Genomic DNA, 25670 nt, shown 5'->3' with positions numbered 1-25670 from the left:
TAAAAACAGTGAAAATGTATAATTTAATAATGTTTTTTTCTCTAATTTATGGAGAGATGAAAAGAAACCCCCTGTGTAAAGACCTTTAAAATGTCAATAAAATAATGCACATTTTGAACCTGGCTTTATCCAATGTGCAGATTTCCAGAAATGAATTTTTTTTTTTTTTTTTTAAATAGTGCACTTATAATTAGATAATGCCTTATTTGCATATTTAGAAATAACATTTCTAAAAGCTTTAAAGTCTTACTGTGATTAATTAACTACAGAATTATGGTGATATCTATTACTTTCTAACGGTGCTGTCTTGCCTTAAGATGTCTAACAGCCTCTAAGATGTAACATTTTTGTTTTATCAAAATCTGCATCTCTAATCCAATTACACTGGCAAAATATTGTGGAAAGAGCAGCAAATCCTCCACATCTGTTTATTCTGAAAACCCCGACACGTCCTTTAACTTTCTGTGGAAGTGCTTCTCGTCTGAACCTCTCCGACCCAGAGATGTTTGGTCAGCTTCTGTCTGCCGTCTCCTGAACCCAGAGCACCTCTCATCCTGTGTGAGTGTTTGATAACCTTGAGAGACAAAGAAAGGCCTCAGACAGCAGCAGGAGGAACTCTGAGTAGATTTTGCCTTTTGCTGAGACGAAAACACACGAAACGAGAGGGGATGAATAAAGGGGGCATCATCACAGGACCTTGTTGCACACACAAAAATCATGATGCAATTTTCACACACGCTCCCAAAAATCTCAAGAGCTAGAAGTCGAAGAAATGGAGCGAATGCAAAGGGAAGAAATATTTCAGCAGGATATTTGCTCAGAACATTCTTGAACAAAAAAAGGCAACAAATTAACAAATTTGACACTAATTTACACCATCAAAGCAACCATATGATGTAAATTTTCTTTCTTTTTTGCGTAAAATTTTAACTAGGAAATGTCACATTCCGAAAGTAAAATTGTTGATTTTTTTTCACCATTTTAGAAAAAGTGAATGAACAGTCTCAGCTAAATAATCCAATTTAAGACATAATAAAAAGTATTCTAGGTTTATTTAAAGGAATAGTTCAAAAAGGAAAAATTGCTGATAATGTACTCCCACTTAAGCCTTCCAAGATGTAGATGAGTTTGTTTCATCAGGTTTTGAGAAATGTTGTGTTCTCACAAAACAATCTATACCAAGATATTTGTTTTGAACTGTTTTGGCTTATAAACGGTGCTTGATCTGTGCACATTTCTCTCCTGATTCAGGCAAGATGACATTTTCATTGGAAGAAGCAATATTATGGATTATGGATTCATATTTTAGAAAAAAACTGTTTTTTTTCTCTCTCTCTTCACAAGATGTTAACTGATGGACTGGAGTGGTGTGGATTACTTTATTGTGATGATTTTATCAGCTGTTTGGACTCTCATTCTGACGGCACCCATTCACTGCAGAAGATCCATTGCTGAGCAAGTGATGTAATGCCACAATTCTCCAAATCTGATAAAGAAACAAACTCATCTACATTTTATATGAATCTATATTTTTAGCAAATCTTCATTTTTGGCCAAACTATGCCTTTAACAATCTGTATAAAAGATGCGAATGACAAAAGTGTAAATCAAGAGCTTTTATCTTCAATTTCCTCCTCATGGAGCCCATTTCCAAAAGCAGTGTTTTTCAGTCAGATAAAGCAGCTTTTCAAAGCGCAGCAGGACTCAAGGTCAGCGGCAAAGGCAAAGCAGGGAGAAATGACTGCGAGGATGTGCCCGCCGGGAAAACTCATCTGAGCGCTTGTTGTTCTTCATTGTAGATCCCGAAGGGAAATAGCAAACAGAAAACACTCTCTCTCTCTCTGGACTGAACATGTGCTCTTTCCTGACACTGTGACTTTATTGAAAGCCTTTGAAATACGCTTTCTTCTGCTAATAAAAGAACACAATACAAAAACACGGCAGTGGGATTGTGTGCATTTACAAAGAGCGACGTGGAAAGAGAACAGTTAGCGGGATGTTGTGGGACTGAAGCTCAGTTTACTCAGCAGACTGAATGTTGTTTCCATTGTTTTCATGTTAAAGAGAGCTGAATGCTGCTTAATTACTCACCGGAGGAAACCTGAACACAAGTGTTTTGTTCCTAACAAAAACTGAGACCAGTCGCATATTTCAAACAAGTACATAAATGCGAATGCTTGGCCAACAAATTGCAAGCATGCATTCGGATTGTAAATATTCACTGAGCATTTTAGCATTACTGTAACAAACCTGTATAATGGATTTAACTATTTTTTTCCCAAGCATTTTCAGTTCCTGTTTGAACAGAGTGGAGATAAAGATGCTAATGAATAACTAACCCAATGAATAACTAATGATTAATTTGAATTATCAGAAAACTCATACCCACTGTGTAGTAATGACCTCAAAGCGTATCTATTTTTTTTTTTTTTAATGTGTGTTTTATGAAACACCCATATGACAATCAATAAATAAATCTATCAATAAATAAATAAATAAAATGTGAGATTATATATATGTTTTTTATCATTTTGCTAAGGAACAAGTTCAAAATCACACAATTCATAGAAATTATGCTTTACTGAGACACATATATTTAGGTTCTAACCTTTTGGTTTGTGTCCAGCAAAATAAAAGTATAAAATAAAGATGGAGCAACTTTCACTAACTGGATTATACAAAAAAATAGGCATCGCTACATGGTTACTTAATAAATTTCCCATCGAATTCCCAGCAAAAAAATAACTGTATTTTTCAAATATATATCCTGAAATAAAATGAGTGATACTGGATGTGATTTTGTTCATGCGGCCCACCTACATCCTCGAGAAACCTCTACACTCTCTGTACGATCCTCTGAAGACACATTCACTGAATGCTGCATCGTCCTTGTCCTGGAAAGAACAATAAACTTAATGCCACCAGACACTCTTGAAACCATAGAAAAGAATCATGGGACACTTTTTTCTGTCTTTTATGTCTCTCTCACCGCATGTGTGTGTCCTTGATGTCCATCTGTAGCTCAGACTCATCACACTCTCTTTTTAAATCCTCCGTTCAGCTTTTTGCCTTTAAACGTCTCCTGAGATCCGAGTCCTTGGTTGTGAAAGAAAGCCGCTGGAGTCTCTGCGGATGCAATAGACTGCCTCATGAAGAGCGCTTCTCTTTACGACAACAGAAAATGACATCTCCTGACTGTCTGTCCCTTTGTAACTTCACTGGCAGCTCCGTCAGAGGTCTTTCAGAAACATCCATCACGCTGAAATAAAACATTCCTGCTGTCATGCATCACCTTCCCCTGTTGTTTATTCTCCGCAGCTTCTTTTATTGAGTCTGAGGCCTGAAATATACTCTAAACAAATATGTGAACGCAAATGCTTCTGGCTACGCAAGCTTGATTTCATTGTGCTATGACACATGTCATAATGCAATTCATAACACAACACAGGGCCGTAACACTGTGCATTTACATATACCGTCTTCCGACTGACTTCAGAATAACATAGTATACTATTCTTAATATTTCTGCCATGCATATATGCAGTATATAAAAGCATAAAGACGCATTAAATTGATCAAAAGTGACAGTAAAGATCTTTATAATATTACAAAAGTTTTATATTTCAAATATGTGCTGCTCTTTTAAACTTTCTATTCATCTGTGAATCCTGAAAAATAAAATGTATCACATTTTCCATAAACATATGAAGCAGCACAACTGTTTTCAACATTGATAATAATCAGAAATGTTTCTTGAGCCGCAAATCAGTATATTAGAATGATTTCTGAAGGATCACGTGACACTGAAGACTGGAGTAATGATGCTGAAAATTCAGCTTTGATCACAGAAATAAATTACATTTTACAACACATTCACATAGAAAACAGTCCTATTAAATTTTCAAAATATTTCACAATATTACTGTAACGAGGCAACAGAGAGGCGTGCGGATCCATATGCAAAGCTTTTATTAAAAGACGTGGTCAAAAACAGGCATGGGTCAGACAATGGCATGATGGTATGTTGAAGACAAAAAATAGTAGGCATTGGTCAATCGACAGCAAATGTAATGCAGGGGGCGAGGCAAATAGGTAATCCAACAGACAGGCTATAGTCCAGACGAGGAGCAATAAGAGTAAACTAAACCGGCAGACAATTCACAGTCAGACTCATTAGTTGAAACAGGACAGACAGATAGTTCAAAATCAAGAGCATTGATTGCAACTGGACAGGCTGATAATTCACACTCAGATTCATAGGTTGAAACTGGACAGACAGATAGCTCAAAATGAAACTCATTGATTGAAACTGGATAGACCGACTGTTCACTAGAGAGTTCAGAGGCAGCCTCCTCAGCTGGGTCGGGACAGGACAATAGCTCATAATTGGCCTCCATGATGGGTTTGGAACAGGGCAAGAGTTCAGAGAGGGCCACCTCTGCCGGTTCAGTGCAGGACAAAAGTTCATAAGCGGCCTCCATAGCCGTAAAAGGACAGGCAGAGAGCTAATAAGTGGATACCACTGACTCCTCTAGAGTTCTGCAGCGGATGCCGCCACCTCTGGAGGTTCTACAGCAGTAACATCAGGAAACAGGGAAAGTTCATTAACATTCTCCTTAACAGGACAGGTACAGAGTTCAGCAACGGTTCTTTCGACCGCGACATGGCAGGCTGAGGGTGCATTGCTGGGCGCCACCACCGTGCAAGGAGCTGAAGCGAGCGCTGCTGCCTCAAGAGGTTCTGCAACATACGCCGCCACCTCTGAAGAAGCTGCAGAGGGAGCCATCGCCTCGGGGAACACTTTGATCAGCTTTGATGTGACTTTACTCAGGAAGATCAACGGTGACTTGACACAGAGATCGCAGCAGTGACATGACAGAGCGTTCTTGTGGCCGCCATTTTGTGAACAGGCTCCGCTGTCGCTGCCATTATGTGAGCGCGCTCCGGTGCGGCCGCCATTTCACAAGCGGGTTCAATCACTGGAGTAGTGATCAGTAAACTCGAATCTCCCGGAGCTTGTGGCTGACTAAATTTCCATTACTGGCATGGACGCGATGTCGCGATCTTCCTCTGTGACACCCACAGTGAATAAAGAGCCAACAGACAACAAAGCATAATCCATAAACTGACTGAGTGATGAACGCGGACCCTCGCGTCTAGGCTTAGACCTTAGAGGCTGATTAATGCCATCACAGAAAAACTCTTATCAAAACACAGTCCGGTAAATCTGAATAGTGAGCGATGGCTAAATATTCTCGAATATAGTTCACCAACGATTGTGTGCCTTGTTTAAGGGCTAATAATATTCTTGCTGTGTCCATACCTGGCCAATGTTCCTTTGAAAAGCTGCTGGATCCTTGTGTGTCAGAGTATTCTGTAACGAAGCCACTGAGAGAGGCATGCAGATCCATATGCAAAGCTTTTAATAAAAGACGTGGTCAAAAACAGGCATGGGTCAGACAAGAAAGAGAGGTTCCCCTTTACTTGATAAGGATTTTACAACACTGGTATATCCATCAATCAATGCGAGTAAGATGGGGTGGGAGTGTATCAGCACCTTTTTATATGATGAATGGGGTTCGTCAAAGTGGATTACCGTCTCCTCTTCTTTTTAACTTGTATATGGATGATCTTTCTTTAAAGTTAAACGATTGTAAAACTGGATGTGTAATAGGGGATTGTCTTAGAAATCATCTGATGTACGCTGATGATTTAGTTATTCTGTCCCCGTGCAGTGCAGGATTGCAACAGTTGCTTCATATACAGTATGTTCAAGCTATGGTGTGAAGTTTGATATAAAATTTAATAGCAAAAAGAGATTGTCAAAACCAAGCAAAATGTTCCATCTTTTTATCTAAGTGATCAAGTATTAAATGTGGTGAATAAAATAAAATATTTGGGTCACATTATCAAAAATTATTTCAATGATGACAATGATGTGCAGTGCCGATGTTGTAAGTTGTATGGACAAGCAAATATGTTGGTTCGTAAATTTTTTATGTGTACAGATGAGGTTAAATAGCTCTTTTTAGAGCTTATTGTACTTCATTGTATACAGTGCACTTGTGGTGTAATTATAGTAAAGCTAAAATGAAAAAGCTTCAGGTGGCATTTAACGATGCACTGAGAATTTTGCTTAAGCTCCCAAGGTGGACGAGTGCAAGTCAGATGTTTGTATATAATAATACTCTTTATGCTGTGTTAAGGAAATATGTGTATAATTTTATGTTTCGACTGAGTAATTCAAGAAATTCAATTATAATGGTTAAAAGTGATCCTACATTAAGTGATACTAAGTACTCCTCCTGGTATTGGAAGCCCTGGAATGAATGTTTGTATGCTTTTTAAATACTGTTTTGGCATGTATATTTATGTTTGTATTGTCTTGTATTTTGTTACTTTTGTGGATATGGACCTAAGAGTCTGAAATAAAGGAACGATGAATGGCAAACAGGTATGTTGAAGACAAGACAAAAAAGTAGTCCGGTAAATAGGCGTTGTTCAATCAACGGCAAATGTAATCCAGGGGGCGAGGCAAATGGATAATCTAACAAACAGGCTATAGTCCAGACGATGAGCAATAAGAGTATCCAAGACAGGCTATAATTCCAGGGCAGGCAGCAGACAGACAAGACGAGATAAACAGGCTTATTCTGGGTACACACCATAAGATAATCAGGCTGATTTCTCCCCTTCCGACAATCCTAGGTAATGTCCCGATTATCTTGGTGGTTCTAAAGATTATTTTATCAGATTTTCCTGTGGTGTGAGGTGTGTTAAGAGTGACTGAATCTGCTCGGAAGAATGTCGGAAGAGCCCCAATAGCAAATCGTAAATATTCAACATGCTGAATATTTACGATCAGAAATCCTGATGTGTGGGGGGAACCCAGAGAACAATGGATAATCTAGGATTTTTTCCCCTCATGTTTGTGGTCTCTCACATTTTGAAGATCTTAAAAGATTTTTAAAATCTTTTAGTTTGTACCCAGCATTAGATACAAGACTCGGCTAAGACTAGGAACTAGAAACTAAGACAGGGAAACAGCTCCATAAAGTAGCCATCACTAGGAGAGTGATAATCGCTAAACAAAACATGGCGTTGAATGGTTGTTTTATAGTGTGTGTAATTGTTTGCAGGTGTAAATGTAATCAATGAAATGGAACATGGGAAATGTAGTCCGGAGTTACATGTAACAGTCTGTGTAATGTGAGAGTCAATATAATGGGAGGGCGACCTCTGGTGGCAAGTGGACGGAAGTCCACAGACAGGATTCGTGACAATTACAGTATTTACTGTATTTATGATGAAATAAATGCAGCCTTGGTGAGCAGAAGAGACTTACAAAAATATTTTAAATATATTAAAAAAATAACTTTTAACTATATATATATATATATATATATATATATATATATATACACACACACACACACACAACACACAATGTACATAACTAAAACAAAACCATAAAAAATGTATAAAATTATTTTATTATATATAAATAATAAAATATATTTAAAAATATAAAAATACAATATAAACAGGGGTTTTATTGTTAAGTAAAATAATAACAAAAAATAAAATAAAAATTAACTGACATAAAATAAAATATATAAAAACATATTTTATTTAAAACAGTACATATATATATATATATATATATATATATATATATATATATATATATATACATATAAAATAGACTTTAAAATATAAAAATAATATATTAATGTGTATGTATATATATATATATATATATATATATATATATTACTTATTTTATTTCAGCTAGATGCCAAGGCAACATACATCTTATTTTTGCATGAAGTACTAAAATAACTAAAACTAAATAAACCAAAAATAAAAACTAATACAAATGACGCTAATGAACAAAAACAAACAACAACAACAAAAAGCAAAAACTTTAACTGAAATTAAAATGAAAACAGAAAATATAAAATAAAATAGCATATCAATGTTAAATAACTATGTTTAATTAACTGATGTTAAGTAAATAATGTAAGGGGGGAAAAAACAGCTCAATGGCTAGTAAATGTAGTCATTCACTGGCAGATGTAAAATGTCATTCTTTAGTGTGGTTTTACCATAGTATGTCCTGATGTTTCATTCTTCACTCATGACCCTAATGTAAACAGATCAATTCTTACCTGTTTTCCTCCCTGTTGACTCTACCTGAGCGGATCTAAAAATAAACTCCACCTTCACCTCTCTCTCACACAGGTGCACATGTACACGACCAGCACAGCTGACCTCTGACCCCTGCAGTGACGGAGGAAGAAAATCAGTGATCAGCAGAAGACTGCATGAGAGAGAGAAGAAGAAATGAAAAGATCCTGTGGTGCTAATGGCCTCTGATTGGCTGATTCAACCACTATTGATTTCCAATAGTTCAGATCAGAGAGCCCAAAACACACACACACACGGAAAATATCATTATCACAGGATTAGAAACACACATGTGTGATCTGTAGGAGACCAGAGGTCAAGATTTGGCTGGTTAGCAAGGTCCCCGCTGGTAGATGCCGCAATGACACGGTTTGCATTTTTGCATTTTTAACAAAAAATATTAAAACCTAAATTTAAGATTTGCATATTTTAATTGCATGTAAAATTTCCATGAGTTGGGATTGAACAGTTTTAACATAAACAAACTAATAAACCAAATGTGATGCATATTTGTCAGTCATAGATAAATGAAAGAATCTAAAAAAAAAAAAAAAAAAAAAGTTTATTATTGTAAACTGTAATGCAAACGGGTGGAAATTTTATATGCAATTCATGTACATAAATCTTGAATTTAGGCCAAAATATATTAGTTTATGATTATGACAAAGAATGTTTTTGTTGTTGTTGTTTTTGTTTGTTTTTTTTTTACTTGGACCAGTAAGAAACTACCTAGCAACCACCCAGAACACCCTAGCAACTACATAGCAATATGCTAAAATCTAGCTTGTATTTTGAAGCATATTTTGAAATATATAAACATTCATATAATGCAACTTAAAATTCAGACAAAAAGAAAAGCCTACAAATATAACTAATGATTAAAAAAGAAAAAAGAAAAATGCAGACATAAAGTATTTGCCTTTATGAGCCCTGCACATAAAGAAATGAATTTTAAATGTCACATCTGGTCACATGTCTGTCAAAAAGCTCATGTTCAGATGCTAAAGACACAGGATTCCGGCATTCATCTGTGAGTGCTTAGATGCATGTGATGGCACAGTAATAATGGAGTTCTTTTGTGTCTGTGTGTCGGTTTTGCAGGGTTTGTTTGAGTGACTGTGTGTCTCAAGGTCTCTGAGAGTGTTGATTAGACATCTCTACCTTGAAGCAATAGGTCAGAAAATGAAAACTCTTTATTTACCTTCACTTTGTTCCAAACCCTTTCTTCTGTGGACCACAAAAGGAGATGTGCTTTCAATTAAAAATCATACAACAAGCAAATGAATAGTAATGTACAATCTCAAGCTAAAAGACAAAAAATACCATAAAAACACCATAAACCTTGGCAAGTAACTGAAACCGTTTTAAGCAGAACTAAAACTGGTCTAAAACTGAAGTATAAATAAATTAAACCTAAATAGTAATATTTAAACAGAACAAAAGCTAATAAAATGACAAAAGCACATAACAAAATGACAAACAATGTAAATTTTAAAAGAAAACTAATATAAAATATATATTTTTAAAAAGTTAAAGTTAAAAGTTTCAAAATATAAATAGAAACTATAATAGCATCTAAATGATAATGATAGTAAAAGAAAAATGTTCTGAAGGCATATTTCACTATAGCTAGGCGGGAGGGAAGCAAGAACAATCTGCATAATTTCTTATTTTTAAGGGTATAAGTAAATGATAACAGAATAATCTTTGGGTGAACTATTGCTTTAAATGCTCAAATACACACACACACACACAGCATTAACCTCTTAGTTTATCTCTGGCACTGAGGGAGAGGACAGGATTAGAACATTGTGAGAAATTGGTTTCAGGTCCTTGTCTCTGCAGTGTGATTATTAACACACACACACACACACACACACACACACACACACACACACACACACACACACACACACAGACAGAGCCACAGCTGCTCTCGTCTCACTAGGAGGGATTCCCTGGCGTTCAGTGTCAGGCTGAAATGTATGTATGTGTGTGTGTGTGTGTGTGTGTGTGTTTTACCCCAGAGCAGAGCTGCTGCGCGCTGGAGACCCAGGTTGAGGTTCCTGTAAGGTTAATGTCACTTCCAGGTCGTTTTATCGTCATTATCAGGAGTCATTTGAATCAGTTCTCTGATGACAGACACCTGGAGCAAAAACATCCCGACTCATCACTGAAACAGAGAAACACCAACACACGCATTTAAAAACATGCTGCACTACAACAACTTCACATTTTAGGGAATTAATTAGACCATTTTTACATGTTTTTGAAAGAAGCCCCTCCAGCTCACTAAGGCTGCATTTATTGGATACAAATACAGTAACATGCAGTAATATTCTGATTTATTATTAGAATTTAAAATAACTATTTTCTATTTGAATATATTTTAAAATGCAATTTCTTCCTGCATCATTTTCAGCATCATTACTCCAGTCTTCAGTATCACATGATCTTTCAGAAATCATTCTAATATTTGACCCTGGAGCACAAAACCAGTCATAAGTTGCACAGGTATATCTGAAGACTTCAGATGCAAAAGCCTCAAAGGCCGCGTATCCACCAAAACCTGAGACTAGCATATTTTTTCAATTGTTCTCAGTGGGAGCGCCATATTGTTTAAAATGCCAGGAGCGTGCCGAGCACTGAGCGTTCGGGCGTTTTTTCCTCTGCGCCAAAAGTTGAAGAATGTTCAACTTCAGGTAAAACGGTCACTTTTTTTTTTTTTTTAAATCAATTTGCTTAATTTTCATTTCTAATTTCATTAATAATTCCCACTAACAATTTTAAGCTTTGTGTTAGTTCACTAAGATTTCAAATAGTTCACTAATGAACACAAACAGACATGTTTCAGGAGATAGGCCCTATATGTGACTGCAATCCACACTAATATGATCTTCTGTACATAATCACATTCACCTTTCTGTCACTTGTCTTTGTCCTTGATAGACGTTGAAGAGAAGTATCTAATCTGTGAAGATAAAGACTTACATCACATGCTTTTTAGTAAAAAGCCTAGAGTTAAGTGTCAATTTAAGGGTTATTTCATCCATTTAAAACATCTGCTGTCATTTACTTTGGTTTCAAACCTGTATGACGTCATTTCTTTCATACAGCATCAAAACCGACTTTTAAGCTTAAAAAATGACACAAAAGTACCCTAAAATAGTCCATATGACTCATGCAATTTATTACTTTACCTATGAAAATAAAAGTAGATCTGTTGTTGTTATAGTTAATGTAAAAAAGCAATAGAAGACTATGGTCCCTGTCTGCAGTATATGTGCGCCCCCTTCTGCTCTGACTGTGAACTACACTGCTAGCTATTGAAACGGTGGCAATAAAACACAAGCGGCCTAGAGACCAGCAGCAACAAACCAGGAACCAAAACCACTCACAGCATATAATCATCGCAAACAAACCACTCCTGGACGGTTCTGTCATGTCTCAAAACACTTTCCAAGCCAGTTAAGGTGGTGATTTAAACACATGAATGTTCAAATGGCTGTTCATTTTGTGAACGTTTTCTAAAGATTTGAAAAGCTAATATTAAACTATTGTACATAAAGTCATTAGTGAGAGAGTGTAGCAAGATGTCTGACAAAATTATGGTCTATGTTAAACTTGAAAAAAAAAAAAAAAACTGTAAGGGGATAAGATGAGAGAGCAGTGGTAAGAGGTTGCCAAGGTGATGGGGTCAGGATCAAGGGTTGTCATGGCGATGGAGTCACGATGGGGAAACGTAGGTAAGAGGCTGTCACGGTGTCATAGTGACAGGATCACGAGTGAGAGGTTGTTACGGTAACACTGAGTAAGGGGTTGTTATGGTGATGCTGTCAAGAGGATAAGGAGTTGTTATGGTGATGCTGTCAGAAAGATGTTGTTACAGTGAGGCTGTCAGGAGTAAGATGTTACGATGATGCTGTCAGGAGCAAGGTGTTGTTACAGTGATGCTGTCAGGAGTAAGGGGTTGTTACAATGAAACTGTCAAGAGTAAGATGTTGTTACAATGAGGCTGTCAAGAGTAAGAGGATGTTACAATGACGCTGTCAAGAGTAAGATGTTGTTACAATGAGGCTGTCAAGAGTAAGATGATGTTACAATGAGGCTGTCAAGAGTAAGATGTTGTTACAATGAGGCTGTCAAGAGTAAGATGTTGTTACAGTGATGCTGTCAAGAGTAAGATGTTGTTACAATGAGGCTGTCAAGAGTAAGATGTTGTTACAATGAGGCTGTCAAGAGTAAGATGATGTTACAATGACGCTGTCAAGAGTAAGAGGATGTTACAATGACGCTGTCAAGAGTAAGAGGATGTTACAATGACGCTGTCAAGAGTAAGATGTTGTTACAATGAGGCTGTCAAGAGTAAGATGTTGTTACAATGAGGCTGTCAAGAGTAAGATGTTGTTACAATGAGGCTGTCAAGAGTAAGATGTTGTTACAGTGATGCTGTCAAGAGTAAGATGTTGTAACAATGAGGCTGTCAAGAGTAAGAGGATGTTACAATGACGCTGTCAAGAGTAAGATGTTGTTACAATGAGGCTGTCAAGAGTAAGATGATGTTAAAATGAGGCTGTCAAGAGTAAGAGGATGTTACAATGAGGCTGTCAAGAGTAAGATGTTGTTACAATGAGGCTGTCAAGAGTAAGATGTTGTTACAATGACGCTGTCAAGAGTAAGATGTTGTTACAGTGATGCTGTCAAGAGTAAGGGTTTTTTACGGTGATGCTGTCAAGAGGATAAGGGGTTGTTATGTTGACGCTATTAGAAAGATGTTGTTACAGTGAGGCTGTCAGGAGCAAGATGTCACGATGATGCTGTGAGGAGCAAGGTGTTACAGTGATGCTGTCGGGAGTAACGGGTTGTAACAATGAAAGTGTTAAATGGTGAAAAGGTGCTTCAATTAAGAATTATTTAAGAGAAGAATAAAAACAAAAACAAATAACAAGAAAAGACAAAACATTTTATTGTTTGAAGTATTTAAACAATCAGGTTTCAATCACGGAGCATGTAAGAACATGTACAGACATACAAACACTACACTGACAGCGGTCAAGGCCGGTTGTTTAGTAAGGAAAGCTGTATTGAATTAGCTTTTTGTAAGTAAGCTGAGAGATGTAATTCTTTATCTTCACACAGATTAGATATTTCCCATGAACTACTGTCAAGGACAAAGACTGCAGGAGAAAACGCACTTTCAGAAGGATGTTGATAAGCCGACTGTTTAAAGAGGTCAATAATGAAAGTCAAATCAGAGTTACAAGTTTATAGGTTTTAGAGGACACCTTTGTGAACTTCTGACTTTACACATCAACTAAAACCCAGCAAAACAAAGGCTGATTAAAAGACACTGAGACTTCAGAAATGATCAAGAAAAGAAAAGCTAGTGACAAAAAATATCCTACAGCATTTAAACAGATAACATATATTAGGTTTGGGGTCAGTAAGATTTTTTAAATATTTTTTAAAGAAATCCCTTTCGCTCACCATGTCTGCATTTATTTGACTGAAATAAACAGTAAAAAAGTGAAATATTTTTACAATTTAAAATACATTAATATATTTTTAAATATAATTTATTCCTTTGATGCAAAGCTGAATTTTCAGCATAATTATTCCAGTCTTCAGTGTCACATGATCCTTCAGAAATCATAAATATACTGATTTGCTGCTCAAGAAACATTTATGATTATTAAAACAGTTGTGCTGCTCCATATTTTTGTGGATACCATACATTTTTATTTTTCAGGATTCTTTGATGAACAGAAAGTTCAAAATAGGCAAATCCTGCAGATATGAGCAGATAAGATAACCAGATGAAACTTTGGCCTGTAGACGTGAGTAAAAAAGGTTGAGCAGGAGAAGTGTGAGCTGCAGTAAGGTGTGAAGCACTGATTGAGAGACAGCTGTTTGTGCTGAATGTGTGATTGGATCATGCTGTGGACGGCTGCTCTCTGTCTGTGTCTGTGTGTTTGCTCTCTGGCGGTGCTCGTCTCCTTTGACGGCTTCAGGTGGGACTATGACAGGGACGTGGACACGCCATACCTGGACGCCATGGCGAAGGATGGGGTCAAAGCCACATACGTGACACCGTCACCAGCCCGACACACTTCACCATCCTGACAGGTAAAGATGCTGACATATGCTGTCTAAAATACATTGTACATGAATATGTGTTTAATATGTATTTAAAGTGAGAGTTGTATATAATTTCAGCAATGTCAGAGTGAAAACTTTTTCAAAGTAAATCCTACAACAAATTTTTACTATGTATATAATGATATGAGAAAGCATCTCTGTCTGCAGGTAAATACATTGAGAATCACGGTGTCATTCACAACATTTGGTTTAACAGCAGCACCTGGGAGAAGAAGTCCTACTACAAGTCCCAGTTTGTGAATGAGTGGTGAGACAACGGGAGTTTGCCCATATGGATCACGGCTTAGAGACAGGTACGCATGTCTGATGCTCAGAAAAAGGGTTTGCAGGATTGATCCCAATAACCAACATGTGAAAATATATATGTAGTGGTGCAGAACTACAGTGGCATGCAGTGAGTAAGTAATACATTCCATATACGAACATAATGTGTGTGTGTGTGTGTGTGTGTGTGTATACATATATACATGCTGATAATCAGAAACACTTGATTTTGAATTACCTTGATTGCCTTATTTAATTTTCTCTAGTAACCTCTGCATATACAACCAGAATCACACAAGAGACTCAGCTGAATTAATTGCAAATAAGTCAAATTAATTATTTCCAGCTCAGAAATTCAGTCTCATTTGATGATTTGCACACAGTAATAAACAATATAAAAAAATAAATAAATAAAAATTGTTGGTCTGTAAAATTTAGATTTTAGGTTCAAACCTTTAAAACAGGTGATGCATGAACTACCACCACTGTGCCTTTGAGCGAAGCAATTTAAAGGTAATTTATTTGATCGTTTCTCATGCAGTACCAAGCATATGACTTTCCAAGATATGTTACGCTCCAAACAAGGCTCATTAACAGACCATAAAAAAGTGCAAATATGCAAAATATGAATGCATGTTATTAAAAAAAAAAAAAAATGTATATGCTATTTTGTGTTCAATGGTTTAAAAACAACAAGAGACTGAGTATATAATAACAGTTACAGTTTTTGGTTTCTCTAATGGGGTTGTTCCATTGTTATTTTACTATCAATGATAGACTGTTGAATTTTTAAATAATTATAGAATTTATTTTTTTTAATTATATTTTGTTTTAATATTTTGTTTTCACTTTAAAGTTGTATTAATTCATTTGTTTTTGTAATTTTATTTCAGGTTTTTTTTTTTTCGTGGTACATATAGTTAATAACCCAGGTTTGATTTTTAAGTTTGTTACTACAGTTGAATATATATATTTTTAAATAAAATTAATTTTTTTCTATATAGTTTTTATTATTATTTTTAATTTGTTTTAATTATTTGAGTACATTAAGTTAATCTAGAATGAGAAATGTTATCTTGAGTTTAATTTAAGTTTAAGTTTTATTTTTTAAGTTAACTTTTACTTTATTTCAAATAAAAATTTTCTAATTCTTTGTTGTTGTTTTTTTTTTATGGTTTTAGTTATTGTTAACTATAATAACCCTGGGTTCCACTGAATAAGCAAGTGTTTGGTAAATAAATACTAATGTTTTTTTTCCCAAAAAAGGGTCTGAAGACTGGTTCCCTCCACTTTCCTGGATCAGGGTGAAAGTGCTGTCGTGAGAGAAGTGGAGCCTGAAAACTACAATTACAGCAACGAAACGGCCTGGCAAGAGAACATAGACAAAGTGGAAGTCCTGGTTCAGGGAGAAGGACCTGGACTTCGTGTCCATGTACTTCGGTGAGACTGACAGCACGGGACACAGGTACGGGCTGGACCGTAGGGCGCAGGGCGATGGTCCGACAGGTGGACCGTACGATCGGTTACCTGCGGAGCGCAGCTGAGAGAAACGGTCTGAGCGAGCGGCTCAACACCATCATCACGGCTGATCACGGCATGAGCACCGTCTACCGCAACGGGCTGGTGGATGAGATCGTACTCTCCAAGATCCCCGGTATCTCTATCAGAGATCTGGACTTTCATATTGTAGACTTTGGACCGGTGGGACTCCTGTTGCCCAAAGAAGGACGACTTGATAAAGTGTACAACGCCCTGAAAGGCGCTCACCCGGATCTACATGTCTATAAGAGGAGATTCCCGCTCGCCTGCATTACTCCCTTAATGACCGCATATTACCCATCATCCTCTGGGCAGATCCAGGATACATCATCAATGGGGTGAGCTTTTCATTTATAGCTTAATGCATGAAGTTTTCTTCATGTTCATCAAGAAATTAACAAGCATTAATTAATTAAACATAAACAAACAAGCAAGCAGACAGACAGACAGACAAACAAACAAACAAGTAAATCATAAATTTGCATTACAGTAATGAGAATTAAATGTACTAAATTGGCCTGAAAATAATAAATAACATATTACAAAATTAATTCTACATACATACATAATTTTTGTATTACTGTAACAAGAATTTGGGGGTGAATGTACAAAATCACCATAGAAATAATGAAAAAAGTACAACATTTATTATAAATAAATACATATTTTACATTACTGTAATGGAAATTTGGGGGTAATTGTGCTAAATCATCATGAAAATAATGTACAAAAAATACAAAATTATAAATAAATTAATTAATTAATTATATAACATATTAATCTGACATTTGAGTACATCTGTATATGGGTGAATCTCAGTAAAACTGTCAAAAATCAAAATACAATCAAAATAAATTTAATAAATAAGTTATACTTTGCCTAAATAAAACTTAGTCTACTTAGAACCCCTGAGAGATTTTACACTGTAATCTTTTAAAAATTATTTTTGCACTGTAATATTTTCATGAGAATTTAACATATTTTACTCCCCAATTCTGTAATGCCAAAAAATATTTATAATTTTACTGACCAACTAATAATCTTAAAATAGGCTTCCTTTTCTTTACATATATATTATCTGGACATGTTTTGGTGAAATGCCTTTCTGTTGTCTGTTTTGAATTTATATCCATAAAAATGCAAAAAGTTTTTTCCTTGAGGATGAAAACATTAATTATTTAAATCTAATCACAAGCAAACAAACCAAACTAAATCAAATGATTGAATTCTATGGTGTAAAAAAGTGTTTTTGCCCTTGTCTCATCTTAATTTACATTGCTGGCAATCAATCGATCAATACTCTGTTTCCACGATGACCCAAGAGGTCAGGTTAAGTGCACAGACGCTTCCAGCTCCTGTTGACCTTTGACCTACAGATGTCAGAGGTCAGTTTTACAAGTGTGGCATACTAACAAGCGTTTATGAACACTGCTGCTGCAAACCATGAGAAAATCAAACAAATCAAAAGTCAGACACCTTGGCATCCCAAATGTTTCGTTAATCACAGCATGAACATAGAGCCAAATTAAACGTATAGTTTAGCTGAAAGATTCAGCAGCTGCCTTTATTGACCATCTCTATCTGGGGGCTTTGCAGGTTAACTGCACCCACAAGCCACGTGTTGCCATGACAACGCCAGACCAAAACCATAGACAAATCAGCAGATCTGCATCGCCCTCTGCTGTTTCAAATAGCAACCCAGCATACTACTCACACTGTGTCTGTAGTATGTACTGCACACAAAGAGCAAATATGCATGAAATAACGATGATCTTCTGCTTTAGTCAAAATGATCAGCATCCAGCAGAACATTTCCAAGGTTATGTTTGAACCAGACGTTTTGTAAATAAGTTTTAAAGCAAATACTTTTAATTTTTTTCTTTTCTTATTAGATGACTGAACTCTCAAAAGTTAGTCATCTTTAAATAAATTTGACTAAAAATGCTCATATTTATTTCCAAGCAAATAACGCAACACCACTTACTTTATTAAATAGGCAACATGATGATGTTATGTGACAAATATTCTTCCATTTAAAATTTAGTTTTGCATCCTGATTTACATACTATTTTTATAGGCAGTATGAATGAAATAGTCATTAAAACAGTATTTCATTTCAAACATAAAATGATCACTAAAAAGCAATGTTTATTTTATTATCGAGATACTATTATAGTTTTTATTGATATTTTGAATCAGTTTTTAATTTTGTATTTTCCTTTTAATTAAATTTGAATTTTAGTTAACATTTTAGAACTTTTGTTGTTGTTGTTATTTTTAGTAATTTTTGTTTATTTTATATATGTCTATAGTTTTTATTATTATTACTATTTATTTATTTATTTTTAGTTTCAGTATTACTTCAGTAAATTAAACTAAATTAAAATGAGAAATTTTGCTTTGGCAACAAGCTGAAATATTTAATTAGATTTTCCATTAACATTAATTTTATTTCAAGTAACAGAAATGTGTTTTATTATTATTTTAGTGCTGTCAAATGATTAATCGCATCCAAAATAAAAGTTTTTGTTTGCTTAATATATGTGTATGTTCTGTGTATATTTATTATGTATATATAAATACACACACATGCATGTATATATTTCAGAAAAATAGATCATGTTTATATATTAAGTTTATTTACACAGAACACACACATATTATGAAAACAAAAACTTTTATTTTGGATGCAATTAATCATTTGACAGCACTATTATTATTATTATTAATGGTTTTAATTTTACTTTAGTTTACTAACTAGTTTAAACTGGTTACTAGTTTAATAACCCTGCTGTAAAAGTGTATATTTTGGGTGCTGAAGGTTATGCCTGTATACTCTCTGTTTTCCTGCAGTATTTCCCAGCGCAGTTTCATAAGGGGGAGCAAGGCTATGATAACCAGGCTCTGGACATGAAGCCGTTTTTCCAGGCCGTGGGGCAGACTTCCAGAGGAATCTGGAGGTGGGGCCGTTTGAAACGGTCAACATTTACCCGCTGATATGCCACCTGCTACAAATCACACCTGAACCCAACGAAGGACACCTGGACGCCACACGACACATGCTGACCTCCTCCATACAGACAGAGAGTGAGAACATCTGCTCATATACAGCTATCATCTATCTATCTATCTATCTATCTATCCATACATCCATCTATCCGTCTGTCGAATCTTTCTTGTCTTTCAGATGAAGGCTCGTCTGGTGATGATATTCTCAGCAGTGTTTTCATTGGTCTGGGATCTGTTGCTGGTTTTCTGTTCATTGTCTTTGTTGTTCTCTTAAGTTGTGGCATTCACAAACGCAGGAGGAACAAAAGCAGGTAGGGATGTAACAATGGACACCTTTTCACTTAGAATTTGTCTTAAATCTCGTTTTGTTAAAAAAAGATGAGAAAATCATATTGTGAAACCAGTATTATGAATTGTATCACATCATTAGTTGAGTGAATCGTTACATCCATAAAAGCATGTTTATTGGGTATATAACTGTCGCAGCTTTATTTAGCTCATTCTGCTCAAAAGAGACTAAATAAAAGTTTTTTGGGTTTTTTTTACGGTCATTACTAAAGAGATAACAAAGGAATAAAAATGATCATGACTAACCTGATTTTGCCTTTACAGACGAGATCTTGAATGTTGCACTGAATGATCTGGATGTGTTTTGTATTCTTGGTTTACTGTACAGTTCCACAGACGAGGGGAAGATTGACATGTGTCACTCTGAAACAAAACAAACAGCATTTTAGATCCAGGAATCCAGAGGAAGACACACACACCAGCACGTTGTAGTATAAACAATATTATTGTTGCTGTCTGTTAATTTATCAAAATTAAAGGAACACTCCACTTTTTTTGGAAATAGGCTCATTCTCCAACTCCCCCAGAGTTAATAAGTTGAGTTTTACCGTTTTGGAATCCATTCAGCTGATCTCCGGGTCTGGCGATAGCACTTTTAGCATAGCTTAGCATAGATCATTGAATCCGATTAGACCAGTAGCATCGCGTTCAAAAATGACCAAAGAGTTTCGATATTTGTCCTATTTAAAACTTGACTCTTCTGTAGTTATATCGTGTAGTAAGACCGGCAGAAAATGAAAAGTTGCGATTTTCTAGGCCGATTTGGCTAGAAACTATCATTCCGGCGTAATAATCAAGGAACTTTGCTGCCGTACCATGGCGCAGTGATATTACGTAGCGCCTGAAAGTAGTCCCCAGCTATATTATAACTAGGTACCTAGCTGGGGACTACTTTCAGGCGCTGCGTAATATCACTGCACCTGCACCTGTAGTATTACTGGAGTCATGATGAAAACAGTCTCTAAATAAAGGATTTTATTTCCTGCATCGATAGTACAGGCATCAGCTGCGAGAGGCAGCCCATGCAACAAACAAAGATGGCCAACCACTTGACTGTTCGGGAGCGAGCTAGTATCGCAGCACGCTATGAAGTGTGGAATTCCATTGTTCTTGTGCAGAGATGGTGGCGTACAGTGAAAGAGAGGAATGCAACACTACGTCCGGAGACAATAAAAAATTGTCATGCAAAGCATCCCCATCCCAGTCCGCAAAGAATGTGGCGACAGTGCAAGAAATGTTTACCCGCAGAAGACTGTGCATTCCATCCCTGACCGATTGAGGAAACTGGTTGACACCACCGGTGCCTACATTGAAATTTAAAGATTTGCTTTCATTTTTCTATGTAATAAAGTACATATACAATTTGTTTCAATAAATGTGTATTAGAAATATGGATTTTATTACCAATTTTTAATGCCTACTTACTTTTCACCCACCCTATATATACACCCTGTCTCTGTGTGTGTGTGTGTGTGTGTGTGTGTGTGTGTGAGGTCCTGATTGCTCTCGGTTAGGTTTTCCTTAAGGCTGCGTTGGGATTTCCTTAAAAACACCCCCAGAGTATGAGGGGGTTTCTATCACCAATGTGGAGAAACATCTTAAAGATGATCCACAGAAATAGGAAATAGGCTGTAGCATCCGAGCTCAATTTCAAATGTCTTAGCAAAGGGTCTGAATTATATCAATTTGACATTTCAGTTTCTTCTTTTTAACTCGCAAAGTTATCACAAAGAACACCTCTGCATACCACTGCAAAAACATATTCACAGTACAATAACCATTAACCAAAACATGAATAAAACAAACATGATGAAAAAATAGCCAATGAGGGAACACGGATTAAATGATTATCATCACATTTACTCATGTAGATTCTGGACTTGACAAAAGATGGTACACAACACAATTTGTCTCTCAATGCATTGCGTAAGACTTCTTCTTCTGTGTTGCACTCCTAACAAATCATATTCAGTGCCCGCTGAACGTAATGTAAAATGAAAAAATAAAAGCTTGAGTCATTCACTGGGAACAGCGTGGAGCATCTGACAGGAAAGAGAAGCTTGAGGAATAAGGTGACCGGACGTGCCACTTCCCGGGTACACGTTCAGCACAGGATTTCTAAATTGCCTAAAATAACCAGGTGTTGGTTGTTTGCGCTTTGCTGATTGATGGCTGTATGACATCAAAGTACCGCGAGAGCTATAGAGCAGAGCAGACGGCTCCATGCTTTCGAATCGCTCTCACAGTACTTTTATGTCATACAACAATAGACATATAGGCCAATTGAATATAATGTAAGGGAGTAATGAATATATATATATATAGGAGAAGCATCCGGCCCCCTGGAGTATCCACATTGTTGAATCTGGCCCCCTTTAAATAAAGTTTAGACACCCCTGCTCTATAACTAATGAAAATTTGTGAATGTTGTCGTAAACTGAGAAAGATATATTAAAACTGAACTAATTTAAATCCTTTAGCTTAAATGTTCTCATGTGAATTGCCTTTCAAAAGTTCTGATCTTCTATGTTTGTTCTAAGAATAGACATGATTTTCACTTTCTTTTCCTTCCCTGTTTTCCTCCACAACTTGTAACATTCTAGAACAACACTCAGAAGCAATAAATACTACATTAAGGAAGCATTCAATGCGTGTGTACTTAGAGTCTGTCAACCAACATTAGACTACAGCGCCACCCTCAGGCTGAATTACGCAGGAACACTAAACCTCTGCCAACAGTGTGTCTCCATGCGTTCATCAATTAGAATATGATAAGGTTATGATTAGGTTATGATAACAAGTCAGGGCGTAACACTGGACAATGTCTGTAGCTTCTCAAACTCATTATACATTACATGACCAGAGAGAAGTTGGGGTGAAATATTTGATCACAAAAGTAACATAAAAAATAAAGATTAAAAAAATAACAAAGCATTTGTCCAGCAATGGGAGAAATTATCCTTTTCGTGGCTTCAAATCATTTGAACCAACAATTTTGCAAAATGATTCACCGTTTCAAAGTGCTCGAAACAAAAAAACAAAAAAACTCAGGCCTAAACATGCATAAGTCTTTTTTCCAACCCATTGCAAATGTTTTAATGAAAGTATAACAAATAGCCAAAGACCACTATTAATGAATATCATTAAATATGTATGTGTTCTTGTATTAATTTGCGAGGTTAGTTTTGATTATTTTATGGGGGGCTTGTCTAAACAGGCCAATAAAAGACTATTAACAACTAGGCCTACTGTTCCTTTTAATTACACAAATGCCTCATTAATGCCCCCATGAAATCAAAATTGAAGTGTCTGGCTTTTAGTATGAATATGTTAGCCATAAGTTTGTCTATAAGCTAGGATGCTCCAAAACAATGACACATTTTGCATTTAGAAGATTCAAAACTCACCCTGCACTTCAGCTTCTCATCAAACTTTCTGTCCAATCCCCTACACTATAAATAGACGCCAAGGCTGCTGCTGAAATCGGTCATCTGTTCAAAGAACTTGTATTTCCTGCATGGCGAATGGCACGTAGTGCACTATATACACGATGGGGAATGATTCAAACAGTGTCAATATGCATTCCATTGGGTGATTTGGGTCGAATGAAATCTGGTTTCCTGACAGTTAAGGCGGTCACACACCAGACGAGAAGCGCACCCCGCGTCTTTAAAATTATAACACCAAAGACAGACGCCGAATGGTGCCGTATACACTCATATAAAACAATGTGTTTACATTTTTAAGATGTGGCGCGACGCAAAGCAGCACACAGCTGGGCTTCTCATCCAGTGTGTGACTTTCTTAGCCTGCCCCGGACCAGGTAAGTTTCCCAGTGTAAGTTGCCACAGTGACTGAGCTTTATCTATGTTAAATTTGCTTTATGGAACCAAATGATATGACAATGAATCAGACTAACTGAAATAAGCCTGGCTTATTTGGTAAACTTGTTTTATGAAACAGGCCTCTGTCCCAACCTGAGATATAAACTATTCGCTATTTTAAAAAGGGGACAGGGCTGCTCGATAGCTATGTCCTGCCCTGTCTTCCTGTTTCAGTTGAAATTACATCAACACATAGAATAACGCTATGCGTTTCAAGCCACTTTAGTGGACCTTTAAAAACTTTCGGTAAATTTATAAAGCTGACCCAAGATCAAGTAAAAACCATGGCCACTGGTTAAATAGTTTGATGCTGGGGGTAAATAATTAAAGGAACATTTTCCATTGATATAGCTTGTTTAGTAGTCCTGTGCATTATACAGCTGCAATGAATCAGCAAATTAAATATAACATGTTTAAACATAAATAAATGGTCAAATAAAAATATTTAACTTAATATTATATTAAATGACAATATAAATTAAAATGCATCAAATTAAGGTTACATTACAATGTGCTTCATACTCTACTGGATCTTATGAGCAAACATAGCTATTATATGTAAGAAAATGAATTAAAAATATGTTCAAAGGCATCACATTTATAATACATTAATGTCATTTGACATTATAACAATTTCTTTCAGTTTTATGTGTTATCCTGTCTGCATTGGTACTGGTAACTTATTTAGAGGGATTTTATCGGAATTATATGAACCAGGCCTGAACTTTAAACTGTTAGAGATAGTGCACCCAAAAATCTACCTGTCTATTTATCTATCTATCTGTTTATCCATATAGATAGTTACAAATGAAACCAAGTAGTCAAACAAAACAAACAAACAAATATTATCATTACTAACCTGATTTTGCTTTTAAAGACCAGATCTTGTTGCACTGAATGATTTGGATATGTTTTGTATTCTTGGCATGTAGATGAGGAGACTACTGACAAGTGTCACTCTGAAACAAAACAAACAGCATTTTAGATACAGGACTCCAGAAGAAGACTCACACATAAACATGATTCCAACAAATGTGATCCATTGCAATGCAAAGAAAAACACGCACAAGGCTCATTAGATGATATGGCTGGTTATGTTCAGTGTTGTAGAATTTCATCAGAAACTTTCAGAACAGTCCTAACGTTATATATAAACATTTATAATTTCCATCAACATATTTTAGTTTGTTTCAATTTTTCCCTATATTCTTAACCAGAATAACTCCGTATAAATATTAGGAAAAAACATTTTATTCTATTTTGTAATAGCTACTGAAAATATAGCCTCCAACACAAAATTGGCTAGTGACTTATTAGCCTACATCTTCCTGTTACAAATTCTTCAGTAGGCCTAATTGAATTTCTGTAAATTGAATGCTTCAGTAGTGTCAACCGTTTGTAAACATTGGTTCAGTCACAAATAATAATATATTGAGCCAATGGAAAAACCGGGAAAACACGGTCACGAAACCACATGAGCCCGCGATTTTGCTAAATAAATGACATGTACACTTCATACCGGGTCCTAAAGCAAAACCTTTGTAGAATAATTTCAGTAGTCAATACTAACCATAACCTCTTGAAACTCGTTACGGAGAATATAATCTGTCATCTCTTGGGAATTGCTTTGGTTTGCTTTGGTCTTCGGCTGACTGGGATGGGCTCCCGCGCATCTGCGTTTGAATTCATTGTTGGCCTACCAACGGTTTTTCCTCTGGCGGTGCGCACGCATATACTATTATAGGCTTACTGTCACTTGTTCAGCCACCTCAAATTTTTCACTTCAACACTGAGCACAATTAAATATGTTCGGTGAATATAAATGTTTAATTTTAACTGAAGACCTTAAGCTACTACGATTAACACAATGCATCTTTTTGTTTGGGAATAATTATTTTTGAATTATTCTCATTAAGTCATTTTTGCGCCAATATGTAATGATCATTTTACAAATTCTTTTTCAAAATGATATATATTATTTTTTTCTCTAATTTCTTCACATTGCACTTCTCTTCACATGAAAAAAAAATTAATAAATAAATAATAATAATTATATATATATATATATATATATATTTGCTTGACTAATGTATGAGGGCCTTAGACTATTTTTTCAATATGCCATTTTATATGGTATTTTTATTATATCATTAGTTAGCTCTATTTGTTTTTGTTTTGTTTTTTTATTATTACATTTCAATTTGCATCTCATTTACATTTTGCCATTTAACGTTTCACCTTTATTGGCCTCAGTTTTAACTTTTCTTTTCTTTTCTT

At 35.8% G+C, this 25670-nt stretch overlaps 2 long non-coding RNA genes and 1 pseudogene across 4 annotated transcripts; 1 reads left to right on the top strand and 2 right to left on the bottom strand.

Moving 5' to 3' along the window:
- Positions 1–56: 56 nt before the first annotated feature.
- LOC131537881 (uncharacterized) lies at positions 57–3256 on the bottom strand. The gene is made up of 3 exons (XR_009270421.1): positions 2990–3256; positions 2821–2894; positions 57–574 (listed from the first exon to the last, which is right to left on the bottom strand). It is a non-coding gene; the product is annotated as an uncharacterized LOC131537881 (long non-coding RNA).
- Positions 3257–3943: 687 nt separating this feature from the next.
- Positions 3944–25095, bottom strand: LOC131537879 (uncharacterized). Of its 3 annotated transcripts, XR_009270418.1 has the most exons (8): positions 24964–25095; positions 24253–24352; positions 19756–19872; positions 11110–11161; positions 10213–10363; positions 9392–9417; positions 8172–8283; positions 3944–5419 (listed from the first exon to the last, which is right to left on the bottom strand). It is a non-coding gene; the product is annotated as an uncharacterized LOC131537879 (long non-coding RNA). The 3 variants fall into 3 exon arrangements; XR_009270420.1 differs by lacking the exon at positions 9392–9417; XR_009270419.1 differs by lacking the exon at positions 11110–11161.
- LOC131537878 (ectonucleotide pyrophosphatase/phosphodiesterase family member 7-like) lies at positions 11772–19552 on the top strand (annotated as a pseudogene).
- Positions 25096–25670: the final 575 nt, after the last annotated feature.

This window comes from Onychostoma macrolepis, chromosome 03 (genome assembly GCF_012432095.1).
Source record: "Onychostoma macrolepis isolate SWU-2019 chromosome 03, ASM1243209v1, whole genome shotgun sequence".
NCBI lineage: Eukaryota > Metazoa > Chordata > Actinopteri > Cypriniformes > Cyprinidae > Onychostoma > Onychostoma macrolepis.
Note: the sequence above shows the minus strand (reverse complement) of the source record. Positions and strands in the feature narration are given on the sequence as shown.